Here is a 22,501-nt window from a genome sequence, read left to right on the forward strand (position 1 = left end):
CTCTTCTTCTCCCAGCCATTCCCCAACCACTTATACTCGCACTGCTTTCACTATCTACATTCAACAAATCCTCAAAGTGTTCCTTCCATCTCCTCAATTTCTCTCTCTTCTCCACCAACAATCTATTATTCCTATCTTTCACTCCCCTACTATTTCCCCTTTCACACTGCCTTACTTTCTTTACCTCCTTCCAAAACAATTTCTTACTCTCCCTCCATTTCACACTCAGATTCCTCCCAAACTCTTCATCCACTTTCTTCTTACTCTCCTTCACCAGTGTCTTCACCTCCCTTCTCCTGCTCACATATACTGTACCTCTCTCTTCTCTCTCTCATCTTCTCCCCTACCTCTACTCGCTAACCATTCACTATATGCCTTCCTCTTTTGTTCCACAGCTCGTTTCACCTCATCATTCCACCATGCTGTCCCTTGCACACCCCTGCATCTCCTCACTCCACAAACCACCTCACACACTGCGCCTATCTCTTCCGTGAATATCTTACATACGTCTTCCACCTCTTCCATCTGCTCTAGCTCATACCTTCCCAATCTTTCTTCCACTATGCTCTTATACTCTGCCATTTTCTCACTATCTTGCAAGTTCTCCACTCTTCTCACAGGAGCTGCTTCCTCCTGTCTTCCCCTTCGTCTCTTCAACCATTTTCTTTGGAGCTTTACCTTGGCCATCACTAAGTGATGGTCCGAGACTTCATTCCCCCACCCTCTCCACACTCTTGCATCCAACACTTGTCTTCTCATTCGCTCATCCACGCACACGTAGTCTATCATTGCCTTTCGTTCAACAAGTTCACCATCCATCCTCCTCATTACTCTCCATGTATAACCAAAGTAGGTGTTGGCTATTGCCAACCCCTTACCAGCACAGATAATTACAACAATAATTACAATAATAAATTAAGGTCACATACCAATAAACAAACATAGGTGCAACTGTTCCTAAAAAGGCTACAGTACAGTATTTAGATGATCTAGATATCGATTTAAACGCCTATAAGTGAAACAACAAGCAAGTTATTGTTCTCCATGATCCAACTGTAACATCGTCACTGTCATCGACCGCAGCATGACTGGACTAAGAAATTAATGGATTTTTTTTTTTCAGTAGGTAACAATGAAGGGACTTATGTCACGAATTAATTCGCGACATTGTGTTAGCATTATATTGGGAACGCCTGAAGAATATTGACATGCGTAAACTTTTGCTCAGTCCGTTAACTTCTCGCTTTTGCACTCAGATCGTAATGAGTTTTCATAAACCTTCTCATTGTTTTCATTAGTGACTGTCTTTCTGAACAGACAGTGCGTTTCACTGAGTGAAACTTTGTGTAACTGTCATTCCCATGTATTCCTTTTCCGACCGTCAAGTTGAGCCACTCTCCTCTCTCGTGCTTTGTGCCCCACCTTGCTTACCATAGTTGCCAACTTAGCGCTTTTGGCGCTAGATGTAGTGCTTTTCATAATAATTTAGCGCCAAAAAATATCAGATTTTCTTCTATATCTAGCGCGTTTTGAAGTCCAATTTAGCACAAAAATTTGAATTGTTTATCTAAAGCTTAGCGAGCTTTAAAGTTAAGTTTAGCGCTTTTGAAGATTTCTGCTTGGCAACACTGTTGATTACATGAATCAGTCACTCAGTCAGCTTTGGACCGCCTCGAGAGTATGATCGTTTGTGCCCAGCGTACAGAGCAATGTCTCCATTGTACAGCGATTTCCGGGATCTCCACCTAGACTGTGATTGGCGAAGTGAGCTGAGCAGCGAATAGCAGCGCCTGGTTTTCAACAGACAGACGTCCAGTCTTTCGTAGCTTCTGCTCTGTTCCCTCCACTGACCAGTAATTCCGTTCGTTTTTCTAGGCTTAAGTCTGATTAGCTTTTGAATGAGTGACTGAGTGTATTCCCTTCGTTATCTGAATTCACGAGTCCCCCTGTGACCGTGAATTCCCCTTTTGAATTCATTTTGAGATTAACCTAACGTAATTTTTTTTTACTGTAATCATTAAATTTACAGTTCTTTTCTTTGAGCTCGTTTAACTGTGTTAATGGTGTTTCATTTCTCCACATTGAGCTGACATTAGTTTGCCGCTCCTAGCTTGCATAAGCTCCTTGCATTATTCACGACTGGTATAGAAGCCAGTTCTTCCATATTAAAACTTAAATCCGTTGTGCCAGCTAAGAGTTAAGCACTAGCAAGGACCTGTCCATTATTAGTATTAGTTATTGATTGTCAGGGGGTAAGAATACTTTCTCAGAGGCTAACAGTACTAACAATCAGCACTCGTGAGTAGATTAGTCTCCGCTGTCTACTGTTGAGAAAGGTTAAAAAATTATCATCCTTAGAGAATTGGCAAAGCCAGCATAAAGTAAAACTTACAACTTGATTTTCACAAGTCAGTTCCTTGTCTTTACTTTCGATTAATATCAATAATTTTTAATTCTTAAATTTACATCCCCCCGTGACAACTTATACCATGGATTCTCCTCTACATAGCAAGAGGATATGCTCACTTAGACCCTCAACATACTGTATAGTACGGCAAGGATGCCTCAAAGCTCCAACGACCACGACGTCTATCGTAAAAGATGTCATGAGTACAAAATTAGTTTGGATTATTTATACGAAGTACCTACTTATTTGGAGAACATTGCCAAACCACTGAGAACCCTGGACTTTATGAAAGGAGGCTATGTTTCAGAAGCTCATAGCACAAAGGAAGTGACTGAAATTACGAAGTTAGCGAAATGGAAGATAGAACAGGCTAAATCAATTATGCTCATCATGATCCAAGATCTCCCATCTCATGGAACAGAGGCATTGATTGACATGAACAACATCACACGTACTCGCCAAAGACGCAGTTTGTTTGACCTGGGTGGTGTAATTCTGGGGTACATCTTTGGATTGGCTACAGAGGAAGACCTTCAAGAAATAAACGACAAATTTAATAAAATAGCTCAGGTACTAATATATCAAAACAAGTTCGTTGCAGCCAAAACTCAGCAATGACGACAAATGTGAAAAATCTAAAACAGGCAGAAATTATGACTCACCAAAGTATGGACAAAATCAATGCCATGGAAGGAAACATAACACTTTTCCAACACTACCCAGTCATCACAGAACATATTGACACAATAATACTCCAGTTAGATAACACTAGAGTTCGTTACAGGGCACTTATGCAAGGAATTGCAAATGCTGGTAATGGCAAGATCACAATTGACCTACTTCCAGTTCATGTGTTACGTCAGATAATTAGTCAAGGCATACTTAAACATGATTTGAAACCTTTATTCCATGGTAGGGATTTCATGTTATATTATCCATATTTAGAAGCAACACTAACACCAACATCAGTAGTAGTTCATATACCATTCATAACTGACGATCTGTTCACAGTGTATCAAATATACCCCTTCCCTTCTAAGAATAATGACACTTTGGTCATCATCAGTATCGACACAGACACCGAACTCATCATGGTCTCCAAGAGACGGAACACTATCACTTTCGCAAGTGAATCAACGATTGAACGAAAGTGCCGTGCATCCTTACATGCTGCTCACCTTTGTCATGTGTACATCTTCACGTTTCAGCCTACTGGAACAGTCCCTTGTGAAATGGCTATCATAAGAAATCACGACATTCATCACCATTTCAACTTCACATTTGCTCCAGATAAACCTATTATACACCATCAGCCCATTGCGCACTCATTTTTTTTTTTACTTCACTCATAACACATCAGTTTACATAATTTGTCCAGATATACCACCATCTTATACATCAGCATCAGGATTATAAATAGCACCAGATTACTGTGTGTTGCTTACACCATCCATGTCCACTTTATCTACCACCAATCACTATGCCATCCTCAATCATGCACACAAATATTTCCATCCTTTACCTAAGATGGATTTAACCCGTCACGTCCCAACCGATTTCGCACCTCCGATCCCCCCCAATCCCGAGGTATTTTGGAAATTTTTTTTTTTGGCTAAAACTTCTGCTTTTGGTGAGAAACTCCGAAAATTCATAGAGAAATCGCTCACCTGAGGTTTAAAATACTCGATACAGGTAGCAGAACCTCCTTACCTTATTGGGTTTTCTATCAGGCTGGCTCCAAAGAAAAAGAGTTCTATGGGAGAGTAACTATTCCACACCACTCATAAACGGTATTTATTTATTTATTTGGTAAGAATTTATATGTAGTATGAGAGTATATTGGTTTTCAAACCGTAATATAGGCATTATAAACATTGTTTCACTCACTAACTCATCAACATATCTGACCTTTTTTGGCAACATTACCTGATCGTCATTTCTGACTGTTTCTTCCTCTAATGCTATGTAAACTTTGTCCTCCACATTGTCATCGATTGGGGAATCACTCTGGCCCTGAATGTCTTTATTGGCCAGGTCACTGGTAACTGGTGAATTCCCGAGACAATGGCGTGCGGGGGGGGGGGGAGATTATGTGGTGTAAGGTACTGTCCCTGCCTGGCATCTTGTAGAGGAATAGAGGAATGTGTCCCGTGTATAAGTACCAAAAATCAAGCGCAAAAATTGAAAATTGTGCAAATTATGAACCTTGCAATTGCGCAATGGACCAGTACGTCGTCGGGACTGGCAGTTACATAATGTTGCAACGTACCCATACATCAACGGGACGGGGTGGGTTAAACATGAGTACAAGTATTAAGTTAACTTCACCTAAGTTTGAAACTATGCAACTAATCAATGAAACAATGAAGCCCTGGGAAGAACTGAGTTTGAGTATGTTCAACCCATATTTTGTGTATAGCCCAGCAACTACTGTCTTTATAATCTTCTCTATTGTATTTGCAGTAGTGCTGTTTTGCAATGCACAGAATGCATGCAAGAATTGCAAACTTGGAGTCAGTATTTATTGGAGGAAGAGTGAACATTCAAGTGAGACCCTCTGAATGAAGTGTAAATATTTTGTAAATAGTGTTAATTTTATTTAAAAAAAAAACGGAAAAGTATGGGACAACAGTTGAATTAATATTATATGATATAAAAGTATCCAATTCTTATACCAATATCATTATAACTATATAAAATACAAATTTATTAATAACTCTTACTATAATCTTGGCTTTGGACTAGTTTTATATATATACTGTATATATATATATATATATATATATATATATATATATATATATATGTCTGTTATACATACTCATTTTACAGTGTTATACAATATTTTATAATCAATTTTACTACAGTGCATTTGCTCCATTATATATACAATATGTTTACAGTGTATTATGTTTCTAGGATATAATTAAATTAGTACAATATCATCATGAATATTATGTCTGTAATATATAATCAGTACTATGTACCGGTATTACTATGTACTCTATTAATACCGGTACATAGTACTGATTATAATATTTTACAGACATAATATTCATGATGTTATTGTACTAATTTAATTATATCCTAGAAACATAATACATTGTAAACATATTGTATATATAATGGAGCAAATGCACTGTAGTAAAATTGATTATAAAATATTGTATAACACTGTAAAATGAGTAAGTATAACAGACATATAAATATATATATATATATATATATATATATATATATATATATATATATAGACAAAAGCCAAGATTATAGTAAGAGTTATTAATAAATTTGTATTTTATATAGTTATAATGATATTGGTATAAGAATTGGATACTTGTATATCATATAATATTAATTCAACTGTTGTCCCATAATTTTCCGTTTTTTTAAAATAAAATTAACACTATTTACAAAATATTTGCACTTCATTCAGAGAGTCTCACTTGAATGTTCACTCTTCCTCCAATAAATACTGACTCCAAATTTGCAATTTTTGCATGCATTTTGTGCATTGCGAACAGCACTACGGTACTGCAAATACAATAGAGAAGATTATAAAGACAGTAGGTGCTGGGCTATACACAAAATATGGGTTGAACATACTCAAACTCAGTTCTTCCCAGGGCTTCATTGTTTCATTGATTAGTTGCATAGTTTCAAACTTAGGTGAAGTTAACTTAATACTTGTACTCATGTTCACGGGGAATGTAAGTACATACTCTGTACTTTTAGTATTGCAAAATGGATACATACTTTAGTAAAGCAAGTTTGGAAAAGAAAAGGGATAAAGGTAGAAAGCAAAATGATGATTTCTACAAAGAACTGGTTGAAGTGGAGACTCACAATAGACTGGTTGAACGTGTACACAAACTAGAAATTTCTTTCAAAAATGAAATTGATGAAATAAAGAAGCAGATGCACTTGAAAAAACAAGAAATAGAAAAACTAGGAAGGGAGGCCAACAAGAAAGACACAACCATCAGTGAACTAACAGTGGAACTGAGTACACTTAGGAAGAAAATGAGTGAAATGGCAAGTAGTAGTCAGTCACGAGAGTGTTATGGAAGAGTTAAAAAATGACAGAGACAATTAGGCAAGTAAGCAGTCTTATAGACCAGAGCAGTGATATTGAGGAGAAGATAACAGGTGAATGAAGCTGTGCAAAGCTACAAAAATGATGTGGAAACCACGTATGGTGAAATGGTGAAAGTAAAGAAAGACTTAGAAACAAGGGTGGAGGAAAAAAGCATTAAAAAGGAAGTGAAAAGAATAATCCAAAACAATCCAAAGTTAGTCAGAGATTCAGTAGATATAAACAAATCTGTAGTAATCACTCGTATAGAAGAGAAAGAAGTAAAAAACAAGATCACAAGAGACAAAAAGGAGATGGCAAATGTAATGAGCTTACTGAAAGAAGTATCAGAGGAAATCGGTAGTAAAGACATAGGGGAACACAAAAGGTTAGGGAAATACGAGAAAAGCAAGACAAGACCTCTAAAGGTGACTTTCCAGAGTGTAAACACTGTGGAAGAGATACTAAAAAATGCAAAGAATCTTATGGAAAAAGAGTTCAAAAATGTATGGATAAAAAGATCCCTAACACAAGAGGAACTGGAATTACTGAAAGAGAAAAGGGAGGAAGCAAAAACAAAAAATGAGGGAAGATCAGAAGAGGAGAAGAAGAAATTTTTTTACAAAATAATAGGATTGCAGGTACGAAAGTGGTACACAAACAGGATGGAATAAAAAGGAGGAAGGTAGTAAAACCATGTCATGACAAGTATATAAACAAGATGATAAAGTTGATGTACTCAAATGTGGATGGAATGGTATCTAAATTACTAGAGATGAATGATTGTCAGACAAAATGAATCACAAATAATATGCCTAACTGAAACAAAATTAACACCAAGGATATCCAATGACATACTAAACTTAGAGGAATACAATATATGGAGAAGAGACAGAAATTTAAAAAAAGGAGGAGAAATTATAATATTAACTAAAAAAAATCTAAAAGTCAATGAAATAAAACTAGATATACCCTCACAAGTAGAACTGATTGCAGTAGAGATCAACACATCTGAAGGGAAAGTAATTGTACCCAATTTGTACATGCCACCCAGATCAAACACATGGGAAAGAGATGAATATGAGGACCTGGCAGAGAGTACAGTTCAGAGTTTAAGATCATTACTACATAAAATGGAAGAGAAATCGGAAAGACTTATACTAACTGGGGATTTTAATACAAATATAAACTGGAATACTCTAGATATAATTAGCCAAGAAAGCTGTTGGGACCAAAAGCTCCTGGATCTCGTGCAAGAGTTTTTCCTAACGCAACATGTGAGGGAAACCACCAGAAAAAGAGGACTTGATGTACCTTCAGTGCTAGATCTAATATTTACTAGGCAAGAAAATGATATTGACAGTTTAATATATCACCCTTCACTCGGCAAAAGCGATCATGCAGTACTAAATTATAACTTCAGGATAGCATATGACATAGTTAACAGCAATGACAGTTACAAAAAGAGCCTAAACTATAAAAAGGGAAATTATCAAGACCTAAAGAAGTATTTCTTAGGAGTTGATTGGGAAAATGAGCTTAGAGGACAAGATTTGAATGCTGTATATAAAAAATTCTGTGAATTTTATGAAATAGGAGTCCAGAAGTACATCCCACAGCACAAAGAAGCAGATAAGAAAATACAGAAATGGTTCAATACAGAATGTAATAAATCAAAAGAAAGAAGAGATTTGTTGTGGAATAGATACAGAAGACACAATAGTGAAAGGGCGTATAATAATTACAATCAGGCAAGAAACAATTATGCAAGAACAAGGAGGGAAGCCCAAAAACAGTTTAAGGAGGATATAATAAATAAAATTAGTGATCAACCAAAGCTCTTTTACAGCTACATCAGAAGCAAAACCAAAGTAAAAGATATAATACAATCCACTACGGACGAGGGAATCATTTATACACAAGAGAAAGATATTTGTGAAGCACTAAAGAAAATCCAATTAGTTTTTAGAGAAGAAAAAAATTTTGAGAGGGACTATGTGGAACATGCATGGCCACACATACTACCAGATATACAAATAGCAGAAAAAGTAATACAAGAGGAGTTAAGTAGATTAGACAGAGGAAATGCAAATGGTCCTGATGAAATTTCATGTTGGGTACTACGAGAATGTAAAGACCTAGGTGTGATTATCAATAACAGACTATCTCCGGCTGACCATATCAGCGAGAAGGTACGGAACATGTATACACTGCTTGCAAATATGAGAATAGCATTCACATACATAAATGAAGACATGCTAAGAAGGATAATAACATCATTCATTAGACCAACCCTGGAATATGCATCAGTAGTCTGGAGTCCTCATCTCAAAAAACACATAGACAAGATTGAAAAAGTTCAAAGGGCCGCTACAAGATGGATACCAAGCTTAAGGGACCTAAGCTACGAAGAAAGACTAAATAAACTGAATCTACCAACACTACAGGAGAGAAGGAAAGGAGGTGACATGATAATGCTATATAAGTGCATATCAGGGAAGGAAAAAATAGACATAAATGATTACTTAACATATGGAGAAGCATCAGCAAGAGGACACTGCAAAAAACTGCATAAGAAGAGAGGTGATAAAGACGTAAGGAAATTCAGTTTCCCAAACATAGCAATTGATCAATGGAATGCACTACCGAATGAAATAGTGTGTGCCAAAACAATTCACAAATTTAAGGATATGTACGATAAATATGGTTTAAGACACGGGACAGTACGAGCTTGACTCATTCCTGTAAAGATACAATTAGGTAAGAACAATTAGGTAAGTATACACGGGCGCGCGCTGTTGGCACGTTAGCCAAATCCCGTAACCAGGTGGTCCAGTCGGAAATCTTGCCGAGTGTACTGTACAGTTACCTCCACTTCTAACGAGTACAGTGGGTGATGTGTTTGGTGAAACGTGGCACCACTGTTTTTGTTTACATCGTTGTAATAGTGAATGGGCAGACCCGGCAGAGCTTCCCCTCCACAACAGTATCTAGTACCCACAAAAATAATGTTCTATCAAGTCATACTCTGTCTGCAAATCCAAGTGTTTGCCACGTATGTAGAGTGTAAGTTAGAGAGAAAAACAAATAGTAATGTAATTGGATACCATTGTTTCTCTGACGAGATGACTGTGAGGCGAGGTGGAACGGAGGGGAGAGGGGGACAGGAGGTGGGGGCGCATGTATCGAAACTTTGTCGTGTTTCGTTTTGAAAGATGAAGGGTGTGATTATGCAGATGTTCTGAGGTGGTCTGTAACTCCGAATGCAATAACATGTATTGGATGAATGTCGGAGTCTTAATGTTCGTCATACAATGTGGTGAACAACTGTAGTTGAGCATAAATATTAGACGGTGTCATGTCCGGTGTCTCGAAACGTGGTTCACCTGAGTCTAGTGAGTGTGCGACTCAACTGCTGTAACATTTTTGTGGCTGAACCAGGGTGGCCATAAATGATTTATGATTAAGCATATGACACAACGGTCATGCCATTATGTGCATCATCCAGTCTGTTCTATTGCAAGGAAAAACATTCATTATATTCTCAAACCATGGTATTTGTAGCTGTTCTGTTGCATAGGATTATAGCTACTTTAAATGTTGGACAGCTTTTGGCTTGTTTTGCGAAAATGTTGTGCAGCCATCATACTGATGGATCACGCGGAGGTAATGAGATACTGTATTTCCATTATGAATGTATATCTTGCATTATGTAATTGAAATAACGGTGTTACGGATGTTTAGTTCACAAATTATGTTGCTTTCTTCGATGTGGTATTTCATTAGTCTGGGTAGTTGTGACACAACATCCAAAAACATTGATCATCGTTCATTAAATTCTCTTTAAAATATTCATACATTAGTTTTCATACAAGTATTACACATTCAGGCCCTCCTTAGCTCCAGACGCATTATATTATTTCATCGTGTGTCTGCACTCACACACTGTTCATCCAGAGGGAGCAATATTTCCCATACCAACACCAAACATCACATATGTTGATGATGAACCTAGTCCCACCTGCCCACCTCCTCACTCGCTTCTACTCCACAACAGTCCACTTCCATGCACACCTTACCACCAAGTAGGGTGGTCAAGCCCTCCCACCCTCTCTTTTCGTGCAACATTTCCTTCCTCTCCTACTCTGTCCCAATGACCAACCTCTCAAGTATACCCCCTTACCCACCAAATATTCCATTTTATCTCTGTCTTGGGAATATCGTTTTCAAAGTTCAGCGCCATCGGACCCGACATCACAGATATCCTTACTATTAAAATCTATTGTCGAACTTGAGGTTATTATGAATCTCGTATGATGGCTCTAAACAACAATACCATAACGACTTTTCGCTTCCCATCTACAATTAGAACCGCCACAGTGCCCGGTACACATTACACTTCATGATATTTTAGGTCCTCCTTCTCTTTGTCCAACAATTGATATACTGTGTTCATTTCTGTCAGTGAAATTGCAAGGATAATATTGGGCCAGTATTCACTGTTACAGGGACAAGGACCCTTATCCTTCCCTGGGTCTGTTATTATATCGTATTGTGGCAACTTGTAATGACACCATGCATGCACCTGTCTGTGTGTGTGTGTGTGTGTGTGTGTGTGTGTGTGTGTGTGTGTCTTTCTGTCTGTCTGTCTGTCTGTCTGTCTGTCTCTCTCTCTCTCTCTCTCTCTCTCTCTTTCCTTCACAAAATTCCGGCCCTTCCTCGTATAATGGTTAACGAGACCTGATGTTGACTTCCTTATCATATCGCATCGCTACGACGAGATTGCAGCCTTATCAGTGACCTTCCGTAAATCTACTGGATAACGCAGGGTAGCTTCAGAACCCGGGGGTATTTTGCGTAAAGCGCGGTGGTTGGGTTTTACCATCCAGATACTGGTGCACCAATGATGCTTACATTTACTTCGACTCTCCAGTGGCACTCAGCTTATATTCTACCGTAGGTCCAGCTTATCCTTGGCTGTGTTATATTGTACAAGTCTGTATGATGACACGGTGCATAAAACACTCCTTAATTTACATATAAAAGTGCATTGTTCTCTGCACTACTTAATATTTCTACTGCTTGAAAACAGGATCTCATTCAGACTGCTGGGAGGTGAGTGTTCAATGGTCAGTCAGTATACTGTAGTCACCAAAACCCCGACTTTGGCTGCTATCTTGGCATGAGTGCGAATAAGTCCGTGAAATGAATTAAGAGACTTACTGCATAAACACACGTAGACTATACGCAATTTTACACTCTGCCAGCAGCACCACGCCACCGATATATTTTGTGTAGCCGTGGCAACATACTATAGGCTAATCTTGTGTTATAATGGCAGATAATGGACAGACATGCATAGTAAAGGAATTATGAGTATTGCTTCCCCTGGATGAAAAGTGTGTGAGTGAAGACACACGATGAAATAGTATAATGCGTCTGGAGCTAAGGAGGGCCTGAATGTGTAATACTTGTATGAAAACTAATGTATGAATATTTTAAAGAGAATGTAATGAACGATGATCAATGTTTTTGGATGTTGTGTCACAACTACCCAGACTAATGAAATACCACATCGAAGAAAGCAACATAGTTTGTGGACTAAACATCCGTAACACCGTTATTTCAATTACATAATGCAAGATATACATTCATAATGGAAATACAGTATCTCATTACCTCCGCGTGATCCATCAGTATGATGGCTGCACAACATTTTCGCAAAACAAGCCAATAGCTGTCCAACATTTAAAGTAGCTTCCCGTCCGATCAGCGAAGTTAAGCAACGTTGGGTCTGGTTAGTACTTGGATGGGTGACCGCCTGGGAACACCAGATGCTGTTGGCATAACGTTCTCCCTACGTGTCAAGTGGGGTTGGTGGAGGATTAGTGCCCCTCCCTGTAAAACAATTAACTCTAAGCCCTTGACCACCTCGTTTGGGATACATGGCGTCTGGCAATGAATGAATGAATAATCCTATGCAACAGAACAGCTACTAATACCATGGTTTTAGAATATAATGAATGTTTTTCCTCGCAATAAAAGAGACTGGATGCTGCACATAATGGCATGACCGTTGCGTCACATGCTTAATAAATCATTTATGGCCACCCTGGTTCAGCCACAAAAATGTTACAGCAGTTGAGTCGCACACTCACTAGACTCAGGTGAACCGCGTTTCGAGACATCGGACATGACACCGTCTAATATTTATGCTCAACTACAGTTGTTCACCACATTGTATGACGAACATTAAGACTCCGACATTCATCCAGTACACGTTATTGCATTCGGAGTTACAGACCACCTCAGAACATCTGCATAATCACACCCTTCATCTTTCAAAACGAAACACGACAAAGTTTCGATACATGCGCCCCCACCACCTGTCCCCCTCTCCCCTCCGTTCCACCTCGCCTCACAGTCATCTCGTCAGAGAAACAATGGTATCCAATTACATTACTATTTGTTTTTCTCTCTAACTTACACTCTACATACGTGGCAAACACTTGGATTTGCAGACAGAGTATGACTTGATAGAACATTGTTTTTGTGGGTACTAGATACTGTAGCGGAGGGGAAGCTCTGCCGGGTCTGCCCGTTCACTTACTATTACTACGATGTAAACAAACAGTGGTGCCACGTTTCACCAAGCATCACCCGCTGTACTCGTTAGAAGTGGAAGTAACTGTACATCTACGACTAGTGAAAAAAAAGTGTTTTTTTTACATAAAATGATTTTTGTATTTTTTTCCTAATTTCCTTGTACAAGTATTTGATTGTTCTTATTCCATTTTTATTGCCAGAAGTTTATATTTTGGGGGTCAGACAATAGTAAAAAAAAATCTGACAGTCCTGGAAAGAGTAAGAATACAATAAATATTTCCCTTGTAACCTGTTTGAACTGTGTTGTCAAGGTGTTTATGTATTCCAAAATTTGCGAGAAATAAACCAAGTTTCCTGCTTCACATTAGAGGAGGTAGCAGGACCAGGAGAGAGGACTAGAACCTCTGACGAGTCTGACCTTCAGGCTTGATAACTGACTGCCTTAAACCTTATAACCATAGTGAAATTTCTTTTTCCTTTTTTAATTCTTGTTCTCATGACGATAATTATTTGATAATACTGTTTCAGCCCTAGGCTCAAGCTGTATCAATTTCTTGTACAAAGTACATCTACAGTAAGTACAAATGGTTCTATTTCTATTACACATAAGCTAGATTGACGTAAGGAACTCCTATATTGATGTAAATTCCTGTAATAACCTTTAAAAGAAATATTTTTGCCTATTAAAGAAAGTATTTTTTTTTTCTACCTAAAAAAGTTTTTTATTAAAAAAATGCGTTTTTTTTTCTTTGCATCACTACCTACGACCACATCTTGTGCTGTAATATCTTTCCACGGTGTACACCTACGTCCACACGTTGCACTACAATACATGCCTGCATTTACTTAAATGACATCATCGGCGGCCAATCAGCAGCCGCAAATCAAACACACCTTACTTGCCCAATACATCTCATGTGCACAGGTCAATCAAATCGACTATAGAACAACGTTGCAAATCAGAATGATTGGCAAAATATAAAAACTGTGTGAGTGTAAACGTACAGTAAGTAGGGGAAAATATGTTTATTCCAATTTTCACTCCAAGTTGGTTTTGTCGATTTAGATGCGTGCCAAAGCTATATAATGTTATATTTGTGCTATCATGTTCTCCTGGCAGCTATCAGTTACATCATTGAGGATTCATTACATGACCAGTAATATGAAGACTCATCAAAATACGAAAATCCTAGTAAGATTTTTGAAGTATGAAATTATAGACTAATGAAATAGCTAACTTATAGTGATTGTCAAGATTAGTAACAAGGAATAAAGAATACCGAGCAAAATGAGTATAGTTCTGTATATGGGTCTGTCAGACAGACTAGGGTATGTTAGGCTTAATTTTTGTAACCCCCATTATTGACCCTTTAAGCAGTACTGGTACCATGGCCATGAAGGAAGTATGCCAAAGGTATGATGGAAGAAATGCATTCTTATATTAGGTCCAATATTTGGCTGAAAATTTCATATAGCATTTTTCTCATTTGTCTCTACAGTACCCTTTTGGAGGTGATATTTACCAACGCCAAGGAAGTTATGTGTTTGCCTGTGTTTGTTTGTATGTTTGTTTCTTTGTTTGTTAGCAGGATTAATCAAAATGTTATGAAAGGATTTTGATGAAATTTTGTGGAAGGGTGGACCATGGGCCAAGGAAGAAATGATTGTTCTGGGTTCCCTTACAATATGTTCAAAAACTCTCGGTGAATTTCAATGACATATTGTGGAAAGGTTGGCCATGGACCAAGAAAGAATTGCTTAAATTTTGGGGAGGATCCGAAACTGTATCCTCTGTCAATGAATCTGTTAGCAGGATTACCCTAAAAGTTATGAACGGATTTTGACGAAACTTTGTGGAAGGCTGGGCCATGAGCCAATTAAGAAATGATTAAATTTTAGGGCGGATCTGGCTCCGTGGTATCCCGTGCAATATATCCAAAAGTTCTCAATGAATTTCAATGACATTTTGTGGGAAGGTGGGCCATGGTCCAAGAAAGAATTTATTAAGTTTTGGGACAGATCCGGATCCGGATCCTTTTTAAATGGCAGTGGCTTTGGTGGAGGTATGCGCTCTCTGAGTGCTTTCTAGTTTTCTTAATGCTTTTATTGTGATTTTTTGGTTTCTTTGGATATTGCCAGTTTTTGAGATATGCCCCTTACCCCAATATGAGTCAGTTATAAGCCAACCTATCTTAGATCCCAGCCAATTTTGTTTAGTCAAAAGAAATTCCAGCTGTACCTAAGTTATTGGCATCACATTCCTGAGAAAACAAGACCAGGAATGAGGGACCCCCTTTTACTTTTACAGAAACTGTGGCAAAACAAAATTACCTGAATGTAACTCGGCTGGTGATGGCTACAGTAAATGACATGACTTCCCAGTCCCCAAATGGCTAAATTAAAACATTTCTTATCACCATTAATATTTATTCATGTCACAAATGTCATCTCATACGGGTGGAACAAAATTGATGCCTTTCATATTTTTCACTGAGTGTTTAATAAAAATTAATCCAGAAGACGAGGTAAAATGCTGATTTATATCGCAATTGTAATTCTCTCCAACGAGGAAAGTAAGATTGTTTTGATCCTAGTTTGATTGTTTGTTGGTTGGTTTGTCAGCAGAATTACTCAAAAACAATAAAAAATATTTGGACCAAATTTAATGGGTAGATAGCCCATGTCACCGGGAACGATTGAGTAACTTTTGGGACCGATCCGGATCGTATTACAAATTCTGGATCCAGATAACATTTTAAGTGAAACCCTAATCAGTTATGAGAAAACCTAACCAATTATAATGTGTGGTTTGGAAATTACGTTGCCCTTGTCGGATAGATGCTCTCCACTGAGTGCCCCTCTAGTACTACGCATGTTATGAATTATGCCTACTAAAACTGCGTTATTGATTGTTTTTCCATTTATTTCTTACTGATTTATATCCTACTTCATGTTCAGCTTTCTAGTCATTAGGTCTCTTTCAGTATCTTCATACTGTATTTCTTTTATGTCGTAACCATAGTTAACGTTTAGATGCTGAAGAGATTTTTGGATATATTTCATGAGCATAGACTGGAAAGAATCGATCTGTAATTATTTTTTTCTCTCTCTCTCTTTGTAGGAGAAATACAAAGACGGGACCGTGGCGTGCGGTCTGTCTATAGTAAAGGGCAATCTACTTTTCAACCACGAGAAGGATCTGATATATTCCGAAAGTCGAAGAGAATGGAAATGTACAGTTACCCCCACTTCCAACGCGTACAGCGGATAGTGTGTTTAGTGAAATGTGGCACCACTGTGTTTGTTAACATCGTAGTAATAGTAAGTGAATGGGCTTGCCCGACAGAGCTTCCCCTCCGGTACAGTATCTTGTACCCACAAAAACAATGTTCTATAAAGTCATAATATATCTGCAAATCCAAGTGTTTGCCATGTATGTACAGTGGAAGGTAGAGGGAAAAACAAATAGTAATGCCATTAGATCCCATTGCTTCTCTGACAGGAGATGATTGTGAGGCGAGGTGGAACGGAGGGGAGGGGACACAGGTGGTGAGGTCGCATGTATTGAAACTTTGTCGTGTTTCGTTTTGAAAGATGAAGAGCGTGATTATACGGATGTTCTGAGATGATCTGTAACTCCGTATGCAATAACGTGTACTGGATGAATGTTGAAGTCTTAATGTTCTTCATTCAGTGTGGTCAAAAAAGTGTAGTTGAGCATAAGTGTTAGAAGGTGTGATGTCCGGTGTCTCGAAACGTGGTTCATCTGAGTCTAGTGTGTGTGTGACTCAACTGTTGTAGCATTTTTGTGGCTGAACCAGGGTGTCCATCAGTGATTCATGATTAAGCATGTGACACAACGGTCATGCCATGTTGTGCATCATCCAGTCTGTTTTATTGTCAGGAAAATCAATCATTATACAGTATTCTCAAACCATGGTATAAATAGATGTCCTGTTGCATAGGATTATAGCCACTTTGAGTGTTGGACAGCTGTTGGCTTGTTGTGCGAAAATGTTGTGCAGTCATCATACTGATGGATCACGCGGAGGCATTGAGATACTGTATTTGCATAATGAATGCATATCCTGTATAATAATAATAGAAATAACGGTTACGTGTGTCCAGTCTACAAGTGATGTCGCTTTCTTCGAGGTGCTATTTCATTAGTCTTGATACTTGTGACATAACATCTACAAACATTGATCATCTTTTATTATATTATCATTAAAACATTCTTACATTAGTTTTCATACAAGTATTACATATTCAGGCCCTCCTGAGCTCCGGGCGGATTATACTATTTAATCGCGTGTCTACACTCACACACTGTTCATCCAGAGGGAGCAATATTTCCCTTACCAACACCAAACTTCACATATGTTGGTGATGACCCTACTCCCACCTACCCACCTCCTCACTCGCTCCTACTCCACAACAGTCCACTTCCACACATACCTTGCCACCAAGCAGGGTAGTTAAGCCCTCCCACCCTTTCTATTCCTGCAACATTTCTTTCCTCTCCTAATACCCCGTTCCACTGACCAACCTCTCTTAAGTCCCCCTTTACCTGCCAATTATTCTCTTCTATTTCTAATTGCCTTGGGAATAACGTTTTCATTCTTCTGTGTCATCGGACACGGCATCACAAATATCCGTACCCTCAAAATCTCTTGTCGAACTTGAGTTATTGTTATGAATCTCGTATGATGGCTCTAAACAACAATACCATAACGAAGTTTCGCTACAATCAAAACCACCACAATGCCCGGCACACTGCACGTCATGATATTTTAGATCCTGCTTCCCTTTGTCCTGCGACTGATATACTGTGTGTCCATTTCTGGCACTGAAATTGCAAGGATAATACCGGGCCAGTATTCACTGTTACAGAGACAAGGACCCTCTATTCTTCCCTGGGTCTATTATTATATCGTATTGTGGCAACTTGTAATGACGCCATGAATGCACTAATATGTCTGTCTCTGTCTGTCTGTCTGTCTGTCTCTGTCTGTCTGTCTCTGTCTCTCTCTGTCTCTCTCTCTCTCTCTAAGTTCAGGCCCTTCCTCATATCAAGGTAAAGAGAATATGGGAGGTAGGTTCACCGTCCCCGGCTCGCGCAGATGGTGTGACGTCAAGGATAATAAGAGAGAAAGAGAGAGAATGGGAGCGTGAAAGAATACGAACGTAATGGTGTTCATATGTAAACTGACGATATCCGGATTAACTGGTTAGTGTTTGGTGTTGCTATACTCTGACTCAGTGATCTCTGTCAATATTTTCAGTTGTTTTTCTCATAATCAGCTAGCTTATAAGTACCTGTGACGTCGGATCTGTGTCTGTATGACCCTGTCTACAACATTCGTATATTCTCTGAAAACAGTTGTTCTTTAAGACGTATTTTATATCTCAAAAATCATAGCATTAACTTTTTCATTGCTCTGCATGCAGTTTAGGATGCAAATAAAAGTATTCCATATAGGCCAGGGAGCTCATATCACAAGGCAGGTAGATGAGTGACTGGCCTGACTACCAAGCAGAGACTCTCAGTCTGGATTATCTGTGACGTCATGCGCAGACCGAGACACGTTTTTGTTCCCCCCCCCCCCCGGGTATGAAACTACCTTATATTCTCTCTACCTTGCCTCGTATAATGGGTAACGAGACTTGACACTGACTTCCATATCATATCGCATCACTATGACGAGACTGCAGCCTTATCAATGGCCTTCTGTAAATCTACAGGATGACGTGGGGTAGCTTCAGAACCTGGGAGTATTTTACGTAAAGTGCGGTGGTTGGGTGTTACCATTCAGGTGCTGATGCACCAATGTTGCTTACTTTTACTTGGACGCTCTAGCAGCACTCAACCTTTATCCTACCGTAGGTCCAGCTTATCCTTGGTTGTGTTGTACTGTGTAACCCTGTATGATGACACGGTGCATAAAACACTCCTTACTTTACATATAAAATTGCAGTGTTCACTGCACTACTTAATGTTTCTATTGTTTGAAAACAGTATCTCAATGAGACTGCTGAGAGGTGAGTGTTCAATGCCCTGTCAGTATAGTCACCCAAACCGCGACTTGGCTGCTGTCATGTCAGGAATGTGAATAAATCGGTGGTGTATTATCAGACTCCCTGCACAAACATATGTATATTATACGCAGTTTTACACTCTCAAGCAGCACCACGCCACCGATATATTTTGTGTAGCCGTGGCCACATACTAATCCTTTGACATAATGGCAGACAACGGACAAACATGCATGGTAAAGGAAATGTTGCTCCCTCTGGATGAACTGTGTGTGAGTGTAGACTCAGGATTAAAAAGTAAAATTCGTCAGCAGCTAAGGAGAGCCTGAATGTGTAATGGTTGTATAAAAGCTAATGTATGAATGTTTTAAAAAGAATATAATATACGGTGATCAATGATTGTGAATGATATGTCGCAACTTTCCAGACTAATGAAATGGCACCTCGAAGAAAGTAACATCATTTGTGGACTGGACACACGTAACACCATTATTTCAGTTATTATTATTTTACAAGATATGCATTCATTATGCAAATACAGTATCTCATTACCTCCGCGTGATCTATAAGTATAAAGACTGCACAACATTTTTGTAAAACAAGCCAACAGCTGTCCAACACTCGAAGTGGCTATAATCCTATGCAACAGGACATCTACTTATACCATGGTTTGAGAATACTGTATAATGATTGTTTTTCCTCACAATAAAACCGACTGGATGATGCACAACATGGCATGACCGTTGTGTCACATGCTTAATCACGAATCATTTATGGACACCCTGGTTCAGCCACGAAAAATACTACAGCAGTTGAGTCAGACACTCACTAGATTCAGGTGAACCACGTTTCGAGACACCGGACACCACATCTTCTAACATTTATGCTCAACTACATTGTTCATCACACTGTATGAACATTAAGACTACAACATTCATCCAATAAACATTATTGCATACAGAGTTACAGATCACCTCAGAACATCTGTATAATCACGCCCATCATCTTTCAAAACGAAACACGACAAAGTTTCGATACATGCTACCCCACCACCTGTTTCCCCTCCCCTCCGTTCCACCTCGCCTCACAGTCATCTCCTGTCAGAGAGGCAATGGGATCCAATTTTACCTTCCACTATACATACATGATAAACACTTGGATTTGCAGACATTATGACGATACAACATTGTTTCTGTGGGTACTAGATACTGTAGCGGAGGGGAAGCTCCGCCGGGTCTGCCCATTCACTTACTATTACTACGATCATACGATGTAAACAAACACAGTGGTGCCACATTTCATCAAACACACCACCCGCTATACTCGTTAGAAGTGGAGGTAACTGTACCTAAGCAACTAGGTTTTTGCGAGTTTCGACAAGATTCAAAGTCGTTGCTGGTGTCCTGAAGGATTAAGATCAATTGGATCAGAACATGAATTCCTTGAAAGGGTACCAATGAGGCACGATCTTGATGGTGGTGGTAGGCCATTGCTGGAAACTGTTACTTATTGAGAATTCTGCTGTTTTCAGGACTAACCAAACGAACTATGGCCAGGGTACGTCCAAAATTATCCTTGGCATTGAGCAAATCTCATATACAGTCCTCGGGTCTGCCATCATTATCATGGTAATGATGATGACAATGACAATGATAAGTTGGCAATAAAATACATGTGTTAAGTCCGATTCACACGACCTGTTTTGGTTCCGACAGGCAGTACGCCGGCTTGACGCCATCAGAATGTTGTATATTCACATGACTCATTCCCGGTCCGTCCAGCATCGTGTGTGTGCTCATTGTTGCGTGAGGATCATGGCAGGTCAGTCTCTAAGGGAATTGCTCTGCTATTGGAAGAAGAGGAGGAAGAAAAAGTTCGTGGAAAGAGAAAAGGTTATTGGTACACCAGTCACTGAAAATGAGAAAGTTCGAGGGAGAATTCTGGACCCTGTTTAAAGAACTGGCAGATGATGAGGTAAAACTTTTCAGTAGTCCTGCTGGAGCACTGCCTTGGGAGTGATATACAGTAGCATATCCTGTATTAAGGCTAGAAAAAACAGTGAATTTTACCTGCAAAGATTATGAGTTATAATTTTTTGTACAATAAACTAATGACACACTCACCTGGTTTGTTTACTTCCTCACCAGTCACTTTCCATATCTTATCTTTATGCAGATTATCACTGTACTTCTTATTAGTCATATCAAATAATTCTTCATAAGAACGCACAAGTTCAATCAGGCTTTCGTCCGTGATTCCAAATAATGAACTGTATGTGTTATCTACATGGACGAGGCGGTAACTGCGAGTCGTGGAATGGACGGGTACTCTACGTATCCCCGTTCACATGAGCCATCACCAACCCGTCAGGCCGGCGTCAAGTCGCCAGCTAGCCGGTCAGGATTTCTTGAGAAGATATCCGTGACGTGTTGGTCGGCTGACGGACTGCTGCCGCCGTCAGCTTGACGGGTCATGTGAACAGTTACATTAAAATGCATGTAAGAAATCTCGACGGCGTCTAGCCGCCGGACTGCCTGTCGGAACCAAAACGGGTCGCGTGAATCGGCCCTTACAATGCTAACCATAAGTTTGCTTGAGACAATTGCAAACCACCCATTGACAAATATTTTTCCAAGTAATTTGTGGTGGGTTAGTGTTCATAGTAACTAGTCATTATGAAGGTCAGTGATGGTGCGCTTCAATTTGGGTAAATATTTTTTCAAGTAATTTCTGGTGGGTTAGTGTTCATAGTAACTAGTCATTATGAAGGTCAGTGATGATGCACTTCAATTTGGGTAATGGAGAAAGGACTGGGTATTTTTCAATCATGTAATGCAGCAGGGTCGAAGACCCGTCACCGACTCGCATAGGCTCTGTACTATTATAGGCTAGCCACGGTTAGTGTGGTCGAATTAGAGGTGAACGAGGAATTATTTTTCCCCCAAACATATTTGGTATCGTTGAAAGTGCAGTCTGATGTAGATTACGAAAATCACATGCCTCACTGTCCCTTGTTTGGGCATAAAAAAGTTATTTGCATATAAATACGGGTTAAAAGCGAAATTAAGCCTTAATGTTGATTTCTTTTTGTTTCAGGCCATTGGAGAGTATTGAATGACATGGATGCTAATTATCCATCATCTTCATTGTCATCAAGTTTTGTTTTCAGAATCAACAAGGATCATTGTGTGAAATACGGACGGCCAGAGACTAAATCAGACAAACTACTAACTGTTAAAGAAAGGGGAATACAGACCATCATAGACTACAGTATTGCAGTTAACGACCATGTTTTGCACAAATATTTACAGAAACCAGGCTGGAAAGGAGCGTACCTGTAAAAATCCATCGCGATTGTCAGAAAGAGGCCTACAATA

General features: G+C 39.0%; 1 pseudogene; it reads left to right on the forward strand.

The window, feature by feature from the left end:
- The first annotated feature begins 12,211 nt into the window (after nt 1-12,211).
- LOC145416943 (5S ribosomal RNA) lies at nt 12,212-12,328 on the forward strand (annotated as a pseudogene).
- The last annotated feature ends 10,173 nt before the right edge of the window (nt 12,329-22,501 follow it).

This window comes from Coenobita brevimanus, chromosome 13 (genome assembly GCF_032717465.1).
Source record: "Coenobita brevimanus isolate Jiangsu-jjx chromosome 13, ASM3271746v2, whole genome shotgun sequence".
NCBI classification, from domain to species: Eukaryota; Metazoa; Arthropoda; class Malacostraca; order Decapoda; family Coenobitidae; genus Coenobita; species Coenobita brevimanus.